The sequence below is a fragment of the Martes martes genome (assembly GCF_963455335.1).
Source record: "Martes martes genome assembly, chromosome: 6".
NCBI classification, from domain to species: domain Eukaryota; kingdom Metazoa; phylum Chordata; class Mammalia; order Carnivora; family Mustelidae; genus Martes; species Martes martes.
Genome location: NC_137893.1, coordinates 142,578,953 through 142,599,490, shown reverse-complemented (window position 1 = coordinate 142,599,490; position 20,538 = coordinate 142,578,953). Strand labels below are relative to the sequence as shown.

General features: G+C 40.5%; 1 protein-coding gene across 3 annotated transcripts in view; it reads right to left on the bottom strand.

The window, feature by feature from the left end:
* Positions 1-20,538, bottom strand: part of LOC308344536 (uncharacterized protein) — a 573,794-nt gene that overhangs the window by 81,765 nt on the left and 471,491 nt on the right. For 2 of the 3 annotated variants that reach the window (XR_013966994.1, XM_080806122.1), the window contains one exon: positions 8,950-9,119. The gene's annotated coding sequence lies outside the window, so the exon portion shown is untranslated. Of the gene's footprint in view, positions 1-8,949; positions 9,120-20,538 lie in introns of those variants that run through there. The other variant, XR_013966995.1, reaches the window with a different exon arrangement.

The following is a 20,538-nucleotide window of genomic DNA, read 5'->3' as shown; positions in this document are numbered from 1 at the left end:
TGAGTGGAATTTAAAAGACATTTTTCTCACAGTGTGGAATACTGTAGGGCATCTTGAAAACTCAAACATTGATACTGTGCATTCAATTATCAACTCTGGTGCTATTCCAATAAGAGAGAAAACAGAATAAGGGACATGTAACTTCTACCAGTGGGGGTGGGGGAGTTTGTGGGGGGACCATGAAGGCCTAAAAAGAAGAGTGTCTTGAGGGGGGAAGCGTACAGAAAGGAAGACAGCAGGGTGCAAAAGGGGTGTTTCACCAGTTTCCCAAGATGGACTGGATCTGGTTCTGAGCCCAGAGAAAACGAAAAACGCACCCGCTCTGTTTACTCCTTCTAAACCAAACAGGCCAAAATTCAAGGGAACACCATTAAGTGCAACCTTTCAGCTTCAAGAACAAAAGAAAGAAACTTCTATGAACCAGCATTTGAACTTAACTGCCCTGTTAAACACTGCTTCTATGCAAAGGAGTTCAAAATGGCTTACAAATGAACTTTTGGAACAAAACCTTTCCCAGATAAGAGATATCCTATAAAGAGGCAAAGGGAGGGGAAAAAATATAAAAGATTATCCCAGGAACCAATTTTGACAGGTCGAGGAAAACCCATAAAGTCTGTAGAAAGAGACAAGGTAAAATTTAAAATTTCCCCAAGCCACCAAATCCTACAACTTGGGTAAAATAATTTTAGTCTTAGTGATGCATTAACAAAGTCTTTATGCAGTATATTAACTGAAAACCTATCATTCAATGCACACCATCCCTGAGTGTGACTGCATTTGAACCTATGAAACCTGACACTTTATCAGTAGGCAGTGAGGCCAGAGAACTGAGGTTTGAAAAATAAACTGTTTAAGTGAGTTAATCATTTCAAGTGTGATTAGCTCTTCCAATGTGAGCGATAACCTCCTTATCCATCATAATGACAATCAAATCACTGACCACCTGAGTTCCCGATTTTAAAGTATCTCTGGGACTGCCCTGAAATTGCCTTCTTTTACTTAGTTGTCGAGTGAGTCGAGGGTTGACTATCTGCTTCCCCTGACAAGAGTGTAAATTCCATGAGGGGCAGGGCCTTCCAATCATTTACCACTGGATCTCCAGTACCTAGAACAGCACAAGACGCGGAGGAGTTGTTGGGGGAAGGAATGAATCATGTAAAAAAATGATTTTCCTATATCCATCTTATTAAAAAATATATAAATGCTAAAGCTAGTAAGGGGATATTTGAACCTGTGGTTTATCTGTTAGGATAATCTCAATTCTAATTACTTTCAACCATCTTTCAGTTGTCAGTAAATCATTAGCCAGGTGATTTACTAGCAACATGGTGACCATCTCTGTCTTTACAAAAGCATTCAGGCTCAATAATGCTATTCTAAATATAATCCTAGAAGGCAAATATTAAAGAAAGTAATTCCAGGCCATTAGGTTAACTACAGGCCAACACCATCCAACAGTAGAAAGCTCTTGGCTTGAGACTCAAGAAACTAAAATTCTAGTCTAAACATTTACTTACCACTTGTGGGAACTTGTGTAGGCCATTTGACCTCTCTGAGCTAAAGCCTCGTCTGTGAAACGTCAAGATTAGATGTGATTGCCAAGACCTCTGCTAGCTCTAAAAGCCTATTAGAGTAATAAATTGAAATGATTAGCTAGAAGAAATCTGTACCATGCACATATACATACTAGTAACAGAGAACACCCAGAGTTTTTACTGAGGGCCAGACTCTTTTCCAAGCACATAACATCAACGGACACACAAAATATTCACAAACAAGCCTATGAGCTAGCTTTAGTCCTCTTCATTCTAAAGAAAGAGAAACTGAGGCCAAGACATGTTTGACCACTTTCTCAAGGCTCAAACAGATACACATGCACAGCCAAAGACATCAAGTGATCTGCCCTCTGCCTGCTGTCGTCCTCCCCTCTACCTCTTTTGACATCTCCGCACTCAAGCCCCCTGGACTTGTCTCTGGACCCCGAGGATAGAAACGTGTTCCTGGCTCAGATTCTTGGTACTGGTTGCTCTCTTTGCTTGGAGGGTCCTTCCCATGGCTGGTTTCCTTTCTTATCTGGGTCTTACAGCAAAGCTCATTGGCCCACCCTGATCCCCCTAACAAAGGTCATCAGGATACATAACCACTTCTTTTTCCCCTGTATTTACAACCATCTAAAACTATCTCATTGCTTATTCATTCATTTATTGAGTATCTCCTGAAAGTAGGAGAGAAGTTCTACAAGGGCAAGGATTTTGATTTGTCATCCCTGTATCTCCAGGAGCTAGACCAGCAGTGAGGACAAAGTAGTTATGCTAATTAACTACAGGAAAAAAGGACGAGGGAATGAATGATTAGCTAATAAAAATGACTTTCCTATATTCATCCTAGTTACTCGAAAGTATGAATGCTAAAGGTACTCCTGGATGCAATGAATCTTGGCGGTGCCATTTAAGTAAGATTTTCAGACAAAGGAGAATTGAGTTTACTGACAATATTTAGTACCCACGTTTCTCAGAATCCCTGCTTTACTGTCAACTCCTATCAAAATAATTATGTAAACATCTCACTTTTTTATTAAGTGAGTGTGTTCATTTCAGAGAGGAGTTCAGATCTTTCGCTAAATCGCCCAAGAAACTGAGTGACAATATGAGTCATCAAAAACGTTAAGCCCACAGAATCTAACACTTCCAAGAAGTCTTAAATTTTACATTAAAATTTCTATGCTTAAAGAGCCACAGCACAAGTGACATGAAGGTAACAGAAGCAACAGCAACCAGGTTTTCATGTCCTCTCTGGGAAGGTGGTAAAAGATCATTTTATCACTACAGACAAAGGGGATGGTGAGGAAGTCTTGAGCACAGTCCACTTTTGGAGGTGGCTTAAAGAACACAGGGAGAGTGGACCTGGGTGGCTCAGTAGGTTAAGCGTCTGCCTTCTGCTCAGGTCATGATCTCAGGGTCCTGGGATCGAGCCCCGCATCGGGCTCTCTGCTCAGCGGGGAGCCTGCTTCCCCCTCTCCCTCTGCCCCCCTCTCTGCCTCCTTGTGATCTCTCTCTCTCTCTCTCTGTCAAATAAATAAATAAAATCTTAAAAAAAAAAAAGGCATCAAGGGAAAATGACAACCCAAGAAATTCACTGAGGCCAGGACTGAAGTGAATACACAAGCAGCCTTCAGAGCCGGACCTGTAGACCCTTGCTAGATCCCATACTGACCCTATCTTTTCCAGCACCCAGTGGGAGGAGGGCCTTGGGAGACAGAACTGGGAAGTCTGGGATCCAAACGAAGCCCAGTCCGGTGCGTTATTCATAGCATGGATGGGCGATGTGGCCCAAGACAGGCATTGCTTTCAAATCTAAGAGAATGTTCCTAGTGTGGGTCCTCTTAAAGAGGTCAATGTGCGGTGAAAGAAATCCAGCAGCATCCTTACGCGAAGTGCATCAACATGTTTTGTAAGCCTGTTCCAAATAAAATCACTCACTGGAGGCTGGGGCATTGTACTAAGGAAGCAATTCGATCAAAACAAGGATTTGGGGGGCCAACAGCAGTGAGCGGTCAATTAATGTCGTCCCGGCCAGACCACAGATGCTTCTGCAGGGGTGTGTGTCTGTGCGTGAGGGGGTGTGTGCAGGCATTCATGTGTTTATAAATATCTTTTGTTCAAAGGAGCTTTCCACAGAACGGGAGCTACAGGGTCCCTAAGGCAGCGTTCCCTGAGAGTTTCGGGGAGCGCGGCTCTCCTGCGTTGTGCGTCGGCTTGGAACAATAGGTCTAAATTGGGATGGGCTCTCCTTCCTATAGGAAAGTTGAGGTGTCCGCCCAACACGCCATACAGTGAATATCTCAGTTCCTAAGGGAAAAAGCAAGAAGCTGCCCTGGGATGCAGTTTTGGAAATACAGATGGAAGGACCAACGGCGCCTCAAAGTTCACCAGCAGAAGGTACATGGTTGAAGCAAATTAACCTGAAAATTATACATGCAGGCAAACCCCAATTATGCATGTCTTTTAGCCTTTTTTTTTTTCTTTTGAATCTCAGGAAAGCACCTCAGAAATGGTTCGTTTCGAATAACAGGCCATTTTCTGTATAGTACAGAAGAGTTGACTGGAAAATATTTACCCAGAGAACTAAATAAATTCATGTACTGCATAGGCTCAAAAATTATAAGGGGCGCCTGGATGGCTCACTCGGTAGAGTGTTCAACTTCTGATCTCGGGGTTTTCCGTTTGAGCACTGTGTTTGGTGTACAGACGAATTAAAAATGAAATCTTTACAAAAATGTAAGTCAGGGACGCCTGGGTGGCTCAGTGGGCTAAATCCTCTACCTTTAGCTCAGGTCATGATCTCAGGGTCCTGGGATCGAGCCCCGCATCGGGCTCTCTGCTCAGCAGGGAGCCTGCTTCCCCCTCCCTTTCTGCCTACTTGTGATCTCTGTCTGTCAAATAAATAAATAAAGTCTTAAAAAAAAAAAAAAGTAAGCCAGTTGTTTGATTTGGATAGTTTTTTTTTTTAAAATAAAATATTTTATTTATTTATTTGACAGAGAGAGATCACAAGTAGGCAGAGCAGCAGGCAGAGGTTGGGGGGAGAAGCAGACTCCCTGCTAAGCAGAGAGCCCAGGGGCTGGATCCCAGGACCCCGAGATCAAGACCTGAGCCGAAGGCAGAGGCCCAACCCACTGAGCCACCCAGGTGCCCCTGATTTGCATGGTTTAAAAAAAAAAATGATGAGTTTTGTTTTAGAGTGGGTACACATGAGCCCCTCTGCTTGGCAAGAAATGAGGTGGGCAGGGGTACCTGGGTGGCTCAGTCAGTTAAGCATCTGCCTTCTGCTCAGGTCATGAGTTCTGCCATCGGGCCCCCCGTTCAGCGGGGAGTCTGCTTCTCCCTCTGTCCCTCCCCTACTCAAGCTCCTGTGTTCTTTCTCTCAAATAAATAAACAAAATCTTAAAAAAAAAAAAATGATGTGGCCAGATGTGTATTCAAGACATTGCTGGCTCATGATTCTTATACCACGCACTTCCGAAGAAAGTACGTGTACCTCTCTATTCTCTGCTTTGTTGTAAGAGTCTAGGAAAACACAATATGCCATTTAATATTTAATATTGATGTTTAACTTCTGTGCTCATATATAAATCCCATACAATATATATAGTAATTCCTAAATATTTCATATATACTTTTTCAAAACAGAACCCCTAAGCGCTTCTGTAGGAATCTCACAGAGGACACCGTTCTTTACCTTATTCTCTTAATGAGGAGCCTTGCGAAAAAATACCTTCCTGGGATTAGAACACAAAGTAACTCTACCTCTTGAACAACTGGTCTATTTCTAACCTAAACTGGGTGAACTATGGAATTGTCCATGTTACAATTTTTCAGTTCACTGTTAAAAAGTTTAGTGCTGACTTTTTGGTCTATTGGTAGCAAGTGTGTAGGTTTGTATAATATGCATTTAATATTTTTGTCATTGTTTATCTTTTAAAGTTTAAATTGCTTTTAATTTAATTTACTTTTAGTGATATTTTGCTATATTTTCTTGGTGTGTTTTAAGTGTGCTTTAAATCTACAATAGTGGGATGGATTTGTTAGTCTGTTTTCTCTTTATATACAATATGGGATTAAGTGGTCTGCTTTATCAAAAAAAAAAAAAAAAAAGAGAGAGAAAGAAAGAAAAGAAAAACAATAAGGGGTGCCTGGCTGGCTTGGAGATCATGTAACTCTTGATCTTGGGGTCATGAGTTCAAGGCCCATATTGGATATAGAGATTACTTAAATAAAACTTAAAAAAAAAACCCACAAAATCTGGTATACTTTTTAAATCAGATAACTGATAATCTAATAAGTGGATATCTGGAGGGCAAGAAAATAAGTACATTGTGGACTTACATTTTTATTACTTTGAAACAGAACTGAAGATAGCATACCTCCCAAATATCCATAAGTTTTAAAAATTAATTTAAATTGATTTCCTTTAATGTGCTGGCTTTTTGGGTATGTGTTAGGGATGGAATTGTTTATTGTTGTTTTACCTAAAACTATCAGGGAAAGTCTCAATTGTGAAATAAAACTGGATTCAAAATTTTTATACACATGAAACATAACTATTCATTTGTTATAGAATCTGAATCCTTTGTGAAAGTATTAGTCTCACTATCTTAATTTTTTGTCTTACGTCACACAGAAATCATTTTCTCCAACCACTACATCCCCAAATTACCCTCAATAAATTTATCATCATATTACTATATGTTTTGGCAGCCACTAGAATATAGAACACACTTAACAGTGGTATGAATATGGTGATATTTTTTAAGTCTTCCAATATTTGGTAACTCAGTTCTCCAATTTACTCACACTTGGAATATAAGTATTTAAATAAGCTTAAAAGGAACAGGTCAAATAAAAATATTCAAGTAACTTCTTTAAACTTCCATCTCAAAATTTCTAATATGGCAATTTTTTCAAAGTGTTTACGATAACATCAATTTTCTAGTTTAATGCTTTTATAACATAGAGTTCATACCATTCATGATTTTGTCTAGTTAGATAGTACCCTCAATATCACTTTACGATATTTCTAACTTCCACCTAAAGTTTTTCTTTGCCATCGAATACAGTTTCCATACATGGTGAAGGCCATATGTAGATACATAGACATTTCCAGTTCAGAAAATGACTTAAGAAGGAAGAAAATCTTGTTTTGCGGAACTGTTCTTCAAATTCAAAAAGCAGAAGACATCCCAAAGGAGGAGGAAACGAGCAGATGTTCTGGAAATAGGAATAACAGAACGTGAACATTTAGAAAGGTGGGGGGGGATAGCAAGATAAGGAACAATCCAGATAAGAGACAACTGCCCAGAATCAAGGCCACAAGAGCGAACCGTTCTGAGAGGCAGGGAATGGTCAAAAATGTTGACATCAGGGGCACCTGGGTGGCTCAGTGGGTTAAAGCCTCTGCCTTTGGCTCAGGTCATGGTTCCAGGGTCCTGGGATCGAGCCCCGCATCGGGCTCTCTGCTCAGCGGGGAACCTGCTTCCCCCTCTCTCTCTGCCTGCCTCTCTGCCTACTTGTGATCTCTCTCTCCCTCTCTCTCTCTCTCTGTGTCAAATAAATAAATAAAATCTTTTAAAAAAATGTTGACATCAACAGAGATGCTATGAAGAACGGACACTGAGCAAAGGTCACTGTATACGATTAAAACAATATATTAATAATACTCTAGAACAGTCTCAGTGAAAACATACAGAATGAGTTCAGATCATAAGGATGTAAAGTAGACACGCAGACGTAAGATGTTGACTATTCATCCTAGAATTGTGGTAGTAAAGCAAGGACAGTCGTCCCCCCACCCCCATATGTTCCAAGATCCTCAGTGGATGCCTGAAACCGCAGAGTAACGAACCCTACAGACACTGTTTTTCCCATACATACACACCTATGATAGAGTTTCATTTATAGATTAGGCCACGTAACAGTGATAACTTATAAAATAGAATAATGATAACAGTATGCTGCAATAAAGCTAAGTGAATGGGATCTCTCTCTCAGAATATCGTACTGTATGGACTCTCTCCTTGGGATGATGGGAGATGACAAAATGCCTACATGAGGACATAAAATGAGATGAACGACACAGGCACCGTGAACTAGCGTTAGGTTGTTATCGACCTTCGGACAGAAGTCGGGAGGAGGCGCATCGGCTTCCGGATCATGGCTGACCACCAGTAACTGAAATGGCAGAAAGCAAATCGGCACACAATGGGGGACTAGTGCAAAATGCTGGGGCAGAAGCTACACTCCGATGAAAACAGGTCACCATGAGACATGATTCACACCCTTCCTCAGTTTGGGGCACATTTCTCTTTGCCCTAGATTCATGGTCTATTGATTTATCCAGTGACGTTTCATTTCATGACTATTCTAAATACAACAATCTGCATTATTTAAAAATCTGCACTGGGACTTATTCACCTAGATATAGTATGAAGTACCAGATAGTGACACATTTTGAAAGAGCCCTTGAGCTACACTTATTTAAAGGCAATTCAATGACTGTGGCTCTTGAGTAGTAAATACATAGCACAGGTATACACTAGTTCAATACTCATCACAATTACACAATGCTTTATGAACTACTGTACTTGGCACTGTTTTTAAAATTTCACTCAAGAGTTGCGTATCATTCTACTGGATTGCCATAATAAATTCAAAATGAAATTGAAAAAAAAAACCCACTACAAATAAAATCCAAACGATATTAAAATTCTATTTAAAAGGCACTGTGCAACACCATAAATCACATCCCTTTCTCCTGCTCTCAGAAATAAAATTAATGTGGAGTGCCTGGGTGGTTCAGTCAGATGAGCATCTGCCTTCAGCTCGGTCATGATCCCAAGGTCCTGGGATCGAGCCCACAGAGGGCTTCCTGCTCAGTGAACAGCCTGCTTCTCCCTCTCCCTCTGCCTCCCGCCACCCTCATCTCTGTCTTTCTCTCTCTCAAATAAATCAATAAATCTTTAAAAAAAAAAAAAAAGAAAGAAAGAAAATTAATGAAAAAGAGTCCCCAAATATCTCTACCAATGCCTTCCGTGTGCCTATTATGTAAACCCACAGCTTCTCATTTCTCCTTGTAGGAATTTTAACTATACAAGAGCCTAAAATTTGGGTGAGTGCCTCCTAAAAAATTCAGTCACATGATTGCTATAATAAGTGTATATCGATATATAATACCATAAGACAAATATATTGTATTTTATATTTTATTGTTATGGGGACGGGGAGAGGAGAGTGACATGGTGTCTAGGTAGAAGGAGGCACTGAGGAAGGTAAACTATCAGTTGTTACAGGGAAAGGTAAATTATAGTTGCCCATGACATTTGCCGCTAATTATAACAATCATCCTCCTAGAGAACAGGAGGATAATGATACTCAATCAAGAGTAAGTACTCACAATTTCCTCCCCAGGCTCCACAGCCCCATTGGTTTCAGTTCCTCTGTCCTCCTCCAAGCGGGAACAGGATCATTCTTTCCTGAATTCTTTCTCAACCGTCCTTTAACCCTTTTTTTTAGCCCATGATCAAAGTGCTCTTTGTCTTGGCATTGAGCAATCCAACTGAAAACCTGACAGAGGAAGAAAGAAGGAATCTATTCAAACTAGGAAGATAGACTCGGAGAATAAAAGCAAAATATAGACATCTAAAAACAATACATTGCCATAAATAAAATATGATGAAGGTACACGTTTGAGTTGACTTATGCTGTGTTGAATGATTCTCAAGGCATAATATACAAGAGAATTTCTAGCCTTCGTCTCAAGCCTAAAATAGGTCTGAAGCTACGCATTTCAATGTTTACCATTAAATGAAAAAACGTACCTGAAAACATAATTATTGAGGACTAGACAAATACTACTCTGAATAATAGTGTCCCCAATTTTCCACTGTAATTTTCATGTACTTTCATATGTGTCTGAAGTATGTACTCAAAATACGTACTCAACTCTCACGCACTTTCTATAATAAGGGCAATTTTTGAAGTATATAACCAAATATAAATTAACCAGATACTTTTATAAAGCTTGAAATACCATACTGTATAATACCCTATATGTATAAACCAGGGAAAAGCTGTGTGTTCTGATTTGGGGTTGATAAAATATAGTTATCACGGCCCTCGACCACATCAGGAAATATACAGTAAATGCTGACCAGAGGTTCTCATTGTGCAGTGAGGAGAGATCAAGGTAAAGTAAGTTTAAATTGCACTAGGTGCAATTTTGAGCAAACAAGAAGCAATTTTTGATATGTCAGAAAAATCTACCAAGGGTGGTAATGGATTTAGCTTGATCTGTGAATGAAAAAAACAGTCACTCATTACTGTCACTGCTGTCACATTCACCATGGCCAACGCTGGGACCATCAACTTTGTCAGTATTTATATTCAAAATCCCTTGGTAGTTCCTACTATCATAAATAATTATCATACCCTGGGTAAGTCACCTGCTAGGACATGTTCAAGTAAAAAAATGTTTGAGGCAGGGACAGATACAGTTCGCATGGGACTTGAAGCTGATACATTCTAGGGGTCCCACTTCAAGAGAAAAACACAAAATTGTGGATGCAAAAATTACACATAAACATAGATATTTGGAATGAATGAAAATCATCTGCAACAGGTTTCAAAATGTCAAGGCTGACGAATACATTATAAATTCAAGGAAAACAAACATTTTCATGAATAAGCTATCAGACAACCGCTGCGGTAAGTTTTACCTACATGTTTTGGCCTCAACTTCTACAATTCCCTCTGTTGTAGAGACACTGGACAGCTAATTTAGTCTTTACTTGAATGTGGTTAATAATGTTTTATTTTCTTTTTATTAATAGTTTAGAAATGACTCTTCGCTTTTTGATGCCTTATCGATAATTTACTTTTTTAATTTTTGCGTTATCAGGAATGGAAAGGCTTGTTGATAACTTGGGACAACTTTTGTCAGGTCTTTACATACACGAGCATAGAATTTAGAACACTTTTGTGCAGACAAGGTCCTGGGTCTATATAAAAAAGATTTATATATTGTAAACCATAGTTTTCCTCCGACAGCTACACAAGTCCACTCTCAATGCCAGAGCATATGTCCCCATGGCTTTGGTATTTCCCATGGAGAAGCCGGTGACAACAGCAGGCAGCGGAAGTAATCCCAGAAGTCATTCTTAAACAAGATGACGAGCACTGATTTAACGATACTTGAAAGCAACTATGAATCACATAAATAGATACTAATGAACTCAAAACATATCCCTGGGGGCACCTGGGTGGCTCAGTGGGTTAAAGCCTCTGCCTTCGCCTCAGGTCATGATCCTAGGGTCCTGGGATCGAGCCCCACATTGGGCTCTCTGCTCGGCGGGGAGCCTGCTTTCTCCTCTCTCTCTGCCTGCCTCTCTGCCTACTTGTGATCTCTGTCCGTCAAATAAATTTAAAAAAAAAACAAAACCATATCCCTAACTCAGCTTCTCTTTATGTGATCCCTAAAAAATATCATTTGACATCAAGAAATGTTTGGAGCTAATAAATACATTTATTATCTTGATTGTATATTAGGAGCATATATATGCATATGTCAAAATGTATTAAATTATATACTTCAAATAGTCTCACCTTATTGTATGTTGTTTATAAATTTGGTTTTCTTGTTAAGATTTTATTTACTTATTTCAGAGAGAGAGCGTACAAGCATGAGTGGGAGGAGGGACAGAGGGAGAAACAGTCTCCCTGCTGAGCAGGGAGCCCAGTGCTGGGCTGGATCCCAGGTCCCTGGGATCATGATCTGAGCCCAAGGAAGATGCTTCACCAACTGAGCCACCCAGGTGCCCCAAATTTGTTTTTATAAGCAATGTATCACTCCAAATCTAATCAGGGTTCAGAAAACACTCAGTCACTTGCACAGAGAAGTTTTGATATAAAGAAAAATTAAGTGTCGTGAGCTCTTTCCCCGGTAAGCCCACAGGGTTCCTGTATTCTAGATGAATGCATGGCATGGTATGACTAATCCAGGAGTCTTTATTCATAAAGTTGGCATAACTCTGAAAAAAGAATAATTAACTATAATGACGGGCAATGATAAAGATGTAAGGAAAATTTTTAAAAAGGTAAGTTTGAGGGAGAATATTTAAAGAGGATCAAACTTGGAAGTGGTGACCTCTTCAAGGCTAAATGAAGACCAGATTGGAAAAAGTTTGTTTTACCGTCCACGGCATGGCAGCGAAGTTAGCTGGATTGCCTAAACCAGAGATGGTCCATGGGTGATAAACAGTAGGAATGGATGAATGAATGAATGAATGACAATCACCCTCTCCCAGTTGCAGGTGAAACAATGCTGGTGAATGAGAACATGAAGGGAGTCAAGGATTGAAAGGGGAACCCTGTTACACTGTTGGTGGTAATGCAGGCTGGTGCAGCCACTCTGGAAAACAGCATGGAGGTTCCCCAAGATGTTAAAAGTAGAGCTATCCTATGACCCAGAAATTGCACTACTAGGTAATTACCCCAATGATACAGATGGAGTGAAAAGAAGGGGTACAAACACCCCAAGGTTCATAGCAGCACTGTCCATGATAGCCAAACTATGGCAGGAGCCGAGATCCCCTTCAACAAAGAAGATGTGGTCCATGTATACAATGGAACATTACTCAGCCATCAGAAAGGATGACCACCCACTCTTTGCACTGACACGGATGGGACTGGAGGGGATTATGCTGAGTGAAATAAGTCAATCAAAGAAAGACAATTATCATATGGCTTCCCTCATTCTGGAACATAAGGAATAGCACGGAGGACCGAGGGGAAGAAAGGGAAAACGGAGTGGGAAGAAATCAGAGAGGGAGACGAACCATGAGACTCTGGACTCTGGGAATCAAATGAGGGTTACGGAAGGGAGGGGGGTGGAGGGATGGGGTAACGGGGTGATGGGCATTAAGGGGCGCACATGTGGTGACGACCACTGGGTGTTATACACAACTAATGAATCACTGAACACTACATCGAAAACTAATGATGGCTAGTTGGACATGATAAAAAAAATAAATTAAATAACTAAATAAAGGAGTCGGGATGGAGCTCCAGCGGCACCATCGGTTGGCACACAGCACTTATACAGAAGAAGTAGGGGGCACACTCCCTGAGGGGGCGCTGTGCGGCAGGTGGTATGCCGTGTCTTGTCAGGAGGGCTGTGGAGAATGATCCCACGGGGTACCACGGGAAGAGGCTGGGGGGTGCCCCTAAGTGACCCCTGGAGAACATGGCGTCCGCGTCAGAAGGGCCAGAGCGAGGGCTGTGGCCGGGGCAGGGAGCGTTCGGAGGAACTGAGTCCTCCGTGTGTGTTGCCGTGGCCGTGAGATGCTGACAGCCATGTAGCAGGAGCAAAGGGACAGCACAGCAGCAGATGGGACCGTTGAGTCTGTAACTGTGCGAGCGCGGACACGGTACCAGATCTGCAGGCCAGCAAGTCAGCCTACCGTGCAGGTCTGTGTGTGTGCGTGTGTCCGGATTCAGAAATATGTGGGGCTGTGCATGTGAGCGCATGGGATCTCTTGTTCAGGGAATAGACCTTTTATATCCAGAGCAGTGGGTGTCCCTTCCTCATGATTCAATTCTTCCATACGGCGACCCGGTGGGGCATCACATGCTCTATTTCCACATGTGGAAATTGTTCCAAATGAAAATGCGGGACGAAGCAGGGTGGCCCATGTACTCTGTGCGTAAAAATGAGCTTTGCACCACGGGAGAGAAACTCTAAAATTGTGAAACGCAAAGCATATACGGGGCTGCCGGCACACCAGCCGTCCTCCCTGTTAAGAGAGACCTTTGCTCCAGAATATAAACAAATCCTCTCTGGAAATCCCCAACTCTCCCCTCTATATAACCACTAGAATATAAACAAATGTAAACAAAATGGCTCTGGGGAGATAAATCGTTCTCTCTCCCCGGATATCTCTATCTTTATAGTTCTATTCAATCATCCTTTAGCTCAGGTGCCAGAATTCTTTGCTCAAAAGCCCTCACTGCAAAAATGTGAAAATAGACACAGAGCATTGACTCCCAACAGGAACCAGGAAGAAAATTCACTCCTCTATAGTGTCCTCCGGTGCCTGCCTTTGACAAAGCTTATTATCACGCCTGCTGCAAAGGAGAAATGTTTAAAGCTCCATTCTCACAGAACAGGTAAAGGAGAGTTGATTTTGAGCTCAGAGGTAATAAATTGGTAACTGGAACACCCAATAAAAATATATGAACTTTATACCTGTGAGTTTGAGAACAAGATGAGATGGACAAATTCCTTAAAAGACACAAACTATTAAAGGTCACACAAGAGGTAACAGTCTGTAGAGCACTTTTTCAATTAAGAAATTTAATTTGTAATTAAAAATCTTTCCACAAAGAAAATTCCATATCTAATGGCTTTATTGGCCAGTTCTTGCAGACACTGAAGGGAGAAATAAATACTTCCCAACTCATTCTGTGATAATAGCATTATACGGAATCCAAAATCAAATACATTACAGGAAAAGATAACTACAGAGCAGTATGTCCCATGAACATAGATGCAACAAGTTTTTAACATTGTAGTAAATCAAATCCAACTGTGTGTGTGTATAGATATATTGATCAATCCCATAGATAGATAGACATAAATATATTTTAAATATAATGTACCATAACTAGAGTTTATCCCAGAATACCAGTCTGGATTAACATGAAAAATCAAGTCCATTCACTGTATTAACTGATAAAGACACATACAATCAATTTCAAGAGATGCAGAAAAAATCATTTTGCAAAACCCAAATCCATTCCTGGTTTAAACAAAAAACAAACAAACATAAAAAACCCACACAACCTTCAGGAAAGTAAAACCAGAAGGAAACTTCTACAACATGATAACTGACAGCTACAAAAAATGTACAGCTAACATATTGAATATTAAATACTGAGTGCTCTTCTAAAAATCTGAACAAAGAAATGGCATCTGCTTTCACCACATCAACTCATCATCTTATTGGAGTTTAAGCCAGTGGAATAAGATAAGAAAAAAGAAATAAAAGTCATCCAGATTGAAAAGGAAGACATTAAACTACTATTAATCCCAAATGACAGGACTATCTCTGTAGAAAATCCTGTGAAATTTACCCCCAGACATGCAGAACTAAAAATTGGGCTTACCAAGTTCATGAGATCCGAGATCAACTAAAAACAACAACAACAACAACAACAACAACAACAACAACAAACCACAAAAAAAAATACTATAATCTTATGGACTGATAATAAATATTCAAAAGTTAGAATCGAAAGAAGCAATGCCATTTAGACAAGTGTCAAAAACAGGAAATATTTAAATATCAAAATGACAAGGACACGGAAGACCTCTACACTGAGAAATACAGAAGTTTGCAGAGAGAAAGTGAGGAACACCTAAACGAATGGAGAGATGCCATGAGCTCACAGATCAGAAAACTCAGTATCATCAGGTTACCAGCTCTCCTCAAACTGATTTAGAGATTCAGTGCACTCCCCATAAAAATCTCAGCAGGATTTCTTGTAGAAACTGACAAATGGACTCTAAAATTTCTATGAAAATTCAGAGTATCTAAAATATGCAAAACTACTTTGGAAAAAATAAAAGAACAAATTCGGAGGATTTATACTGCCTAACTTCAGCACTTATTATAAAACTACGGGAATCGAGACGATGTGGAATCCGCATACAGCGAGAGAACCACGTCAATGACGCAGAGCAGGTTAATTCAGAAGGAAACCTAAACACGTGTGGTCAAATGCTTTTTAACAAAGTTTTAAGGGGGAGAAAGGACAATATTTTGACAAATAAGTACTGGAATAATCAGATAGTCACACTGCAAAGAATAAAAGATAACTTTGAGCCACTCGTAATAGCACATTCAAGTTTGCAGAGGAATTACCATGGGAAACAACCCAATATTTTGGGGTGGTGGTATGGTTATTAATTTGGTTTTGGTGAGGGATTATGTGTATATCCATATATCAAAACATAGCAAATCATATACTTAAAATATGTGCAGTTTATTGAAATCAATTATACTGCATTCAATAAAGCTGCTTTAAAAGCTAATATATTTATCTATGCTTAATAATTAAATGTCTTTTTAACACATGCATTCACATATAGGAGTGCCTATCAGATATGTTTAACAGATACTTGTCTTCATAAAATAGAACTGCTATTGTCACCATTTGTGGCTTCTCATCCCAAGTTTATACTAAACTTTATAAAAGATGAAATACTTCCATACGTGCAAATAGTGTTCCAAGTGGAAAAGCTCTGTTTGGTGGAAATCAAGAAGGGATTTTGTGTGCTTGGGTCGACTTTCCATATCGCCTGGCTTCATTTAGTTGGAAAGAATAACAGAGCTGACGAGCCACCAAAGAAATCCTCTCATCCACGAAGCCTCCACAGTTGTTCTCACTGAGGACCAGCTAGGACCTCGACCCCAGCTGCAGATAAGTAAACTCCCATAATTTGATCTGTACTACGAGAACTTACGAAATAGTAGACTAAATCAGACTCTCAACCGTAAGGGATTTTATGTATTTTTTTTTAAGATTATATTTATTTATTTGAGAGAGAACAAGTGAGAGAAAGAGAACGAGCAGGGGGAGGGAGAGGGGGAAGCAGGCTCCCAGCTGAGCAGGGAGCCCGATGCGGGGCTCGATCCCAGGACCCTGGGATCATGACCTGAGCCGAAGGCAGACGCTTAACCACTCAGCTACCCAGGTGCTCCAACTGTAAGAGATTTTAAATAGCATCTAATCAAACCCTTTAAACTCTAAGTGAAGACTCTGACATCCAGAGAGATCAAATGACCCGTCCCAAGTTTTGGTAATGGCAGAGTCAAATCTAGGATCCCAGGATTCTTGTGACCAAATCCTGTGGCTTTTTCTTACCACCCCAGCATCATCCTTTGAGAATTTTCCCCCCAAAATACCCATTAATCATATCCATATAGAAAAGCACCTTCTTACATCGTGCTTTATTTAAGTACATTTTTGTTTAATCATAATGAAAAATATCCCTGCAATCTTTTCTATTGTCAAACCCATCTGCAGACTCCCGATTTGACCTTTTGGAAAATTAGCTATTTAATTTATACACACTCGGGACAATGTCCCCTGATTTGGTTCCTATCTCCTTCTAACTCATTTTTCATTATCCATGGCAAAGACAATAGTCTCTGTCCTTCATCTAGAATAACTGTTTTGAAACCCTCTTTTAAAACAAAAGCACCAGGTTAAGAGTAGTTTCTGTAACAATGGACTCTTTAAATATGGGAAAAATATGCAAAAATCCCAGGGACCTCTCAATCATATTAGTGCAATCCAGGTAGAATTAAATTAATTTTATACTTAAATATTCTTTTTTTTCTGATTTCAAAAGCATTTTATGTTCACTAAAGAAACTATAGAAAACAGAGAAAAGCTTTAGAAAGCTAAAAACTATCCATAAACTGATAAACTAGGTATAGCCATTTTTAATATTTGGCATTTAGTCAATTGTCTAAGTAGATAGATACAATGTAACCAAAGGTATTTAACTAAAAAGCTATAGATATAGGTCCTGTCACATATAAATTTTATATCTTTTTTAATTAACATATAATCCTTTTCCCACCACTAAAATTATTTGTAATATCATTAAGAAACGTACATTGTTCAACCGTATCGCTGTATTTATTATTTAATCTTTCATAGGTGGACAAAAATGTAACTTTTAAGCTTTTAAGTGAGGCCAATTACGTGCATGTCACTCTTTATTCACATTTCTGATTTTTTTCCTTAGGCTATATATCCGGATGGCATATTTTAAAGGTTCAAAATTTACCAATAATACATGATCATAGGAGCTAATTCAAGCCTACATAAAGTTCTTCTTTAAAAGGAATGTGTGCCAAGTGCACTTGGAAAGTAAGAATGGAATGCATGTAAAATGTCTTTTCCATGCATAAGTAGCTAGCAAGAATAGCAGCTAATTTTAAACATTTTGCTTTATTTCCCTTTATAGTAATGGTGGAATAATATTTGCACGCAAATTCCCAGTATCTGGACATTATGGTGGATTTGAAACTGAAAAACTGTCATTGCCTAAAAGACTAGTTCCTAGAAGATCTATTTAAGATAAATTTTTAATAAAGGCATAAGCCCATGGTGTCACCATGGTGATAAAAGGAAGCTGGGATACCGTCGGATGGAAGAGAGGTTGAATAAAAAATAGGTTGGAGATACAGTAGGAGAAGCTCCGCTGAAGAAAGGATCAGGAGAGCAGAGGGTGTCTCTAATGAAGGGAAAAAATGAGGCATCACAGAGGTATTAGTTTCCAATTAAATCATGTAAACGCCACATTTAGTTTTCCCTCGCAGTTTGTGTCTGCTTATTAAACCTCAGGCTAGCTAAGCAGTCCGTGGTTCACCTTCCCAGCCATCGGTGGGCACATCTCAAACACAAGAGACGAACAGTCTTTCCCAAGGATGCTCCTTACAACGTACCGGGCGGCTTTCTGGTTGCCGAGCGCTAATCCCAGCGGGACCCAGGGACGGACATGGGTGAGCCGACTTCTTCACCCCAAGCTGTTGGCTACACTCAGACATTCTCAAGGTATAATGAGACCACTGCTTAAGAAGGTAGAACAAAAGAGGCCTTTCAAGGAAAAAATAATGATTCTTTCCCCTGCTCATTCCTGGGGCTGAGAATCTGTGGGGATGTTGTCGGCGCATAATTAGCTGGAGAAAATGTTCATTGTGGGGTTTTTTTCCCTCGCCTTCGAAGGAGAGGCAGGATGGGAAGAGGGCAAGAACGTGGGCCTGACTGCTGTGTCTCTCACTTTACAGAAATCTGTGATCGGGACAAAGGTGCTTAACATTTCACAAAGTCCCAGCTTCTTCATCTGTCAAATGAGGTTAATACCTCACAGAGTTGTCTCCAGGATTAAGGCCCCTACTAGAACACTTAGTGCATAACGAACCTGAGAAACTAGAGCGTGCCGTATTATCAGTGTTCCGTACGGGCCAGCCTGGGAGATATGAAAGTATTTCCAAAGTAACATTAATTCATAATCATATGGTACAAAGTGGATCGAGATCTAAGACGGTATGGTAGTAACTCGGGAGAAAAATTTTTAGTCAATGCTCTTTTATTTTTCTTAAATATTTCAGCGGTGCTTGCTTGAAATACACTTAACAATACATACAGCAACATGCAGACAGAGGATTCCGCTACCGGTACTTCCCAACCCCTGGAACTGCATTCTCTCCTCCCGAGAAGGAAACGCCCAAATTTCTGTTGAAGCTGATGCACTAAAGTCAGTACTTCCCATGCATTCATGTTCATATGAAGTCATCTGGGGATCTTGCTAAAACACAGATTTGGATTCCGTGGGTCCGGGGTGGGTCTCGAGACCTTGCGTCTCTAACAAGTTTATGGGCGATGCTGATGGGCTGTCCTACACGCCACACAGCAGGGCAAGGGACTAAACCAGTGGCTCTCAACTGGGAGGTGATGTGGGGCCCCCAGGGGCCATTTGGCAATGCCCGGAGACGTTTCTGGTGTCACCCCTGGGGGAAGGTGCTGCCGGCATCTCATGGGCAGAGCAAGAATGCTGCTGGACATTCTACAAGGCCCAGGGCAGTCCCAACCACAAAGAATTATTATTGCTTAAAACGTCAATAATGGCCAAAACACCGGTAGTGCCAAGGCTGAAAAATTCTGGACGAAACAAATCTATGGATCTTCTCCACTTAATGTAAACATATTCTGTTGAGGAATAACATATATTGTGTTTTATTCATACCTAGGTTCAAAAGTCAGAGGAAGGAAGGGGGGAAGGGTAGAGGGAGGGAGGAAGGAAGGAAGGGGAAAGGAAGGAAGGAAGGGGGGAGGGAGGGAGGAAGAAACAATGGTGGAGGTGGGGGGTAGGACTGGAAACATTAAAAATATTTGTTCAAACCTAAATAATGAACCACAGTGGGAGCTACAGAGTCCCCCATGGGTCATCCCAACCTGACAGACCCCTCAGGGCTGGGGCTATAGTTCTGGCGTACGGATGGTTTGGAGGCACAGATCCTGGGCATAAATAAGGAGCAGGCAGGCATGAGGCCCACAGCGCTGTCTGCCCCCGAGAAGACAGACACCGACAGCTGCCTGGCTAGAACAGGACCCCAGTGCCTGCGGATCACAGATGTGGGGCCCAGGTTCCCCCCACCTGCAGAGACAAAAGACAAACCCCATGAAAATAACTCCACAATCTAGGCAGAAGAACACTCTCTCCAATTGCCATTTCCTAACCGACATTCTCCTCCACTGGCATTTGACAAATTATCATTTCACAAACCAAGTTTTAATGGATAGAATGAAATCTACCAACATGTTTGCCAATAAATTTTTTTCCTCGGAATTTTCTTTTAGATTCATCAAGGAGTTTATTTTTATAAGTTGCCTTGAAGATTCCACAAAGATATTTTCATTAGCAAAATCGTAATCAACACCAGCTGTATTAAGAATTTAATTGACCCACTTGGGCAATCATTCACGTAACAAAATAATTTATCTTAGGGCAAGAGAAAGATAAAAGACAGAGGTTGGAGTTTAAACAGGAGACAAATAAAAATTACAGAGAGGGTTTATCCCTTCTAAATGGTATGGGTAACATTTCTTGGAAAGAGAAAATGAGCTAGTATTCTAAACGCAGAACTGATCTCAGTGGAAACCTCAATGCCACCTTACACACGGGGACGTTTATCTGATCTCGTGGGACTTCTGGGTGGACGGCCAGCCATATCACCCTGAATGTGCCCGCTCTTTTCTGATATCGTGGAACTTGCAAGGCATCCAAACACTGCAGCCTAAAATCTAGATAACAAGCTCTCTGTCTCAGTTGCTCCGACAGAAATATAAGGTACATCTCCTGTGTTTGATGTTCGGTGTCATCAGAGGAATAAAAATGAACTTGTCCACC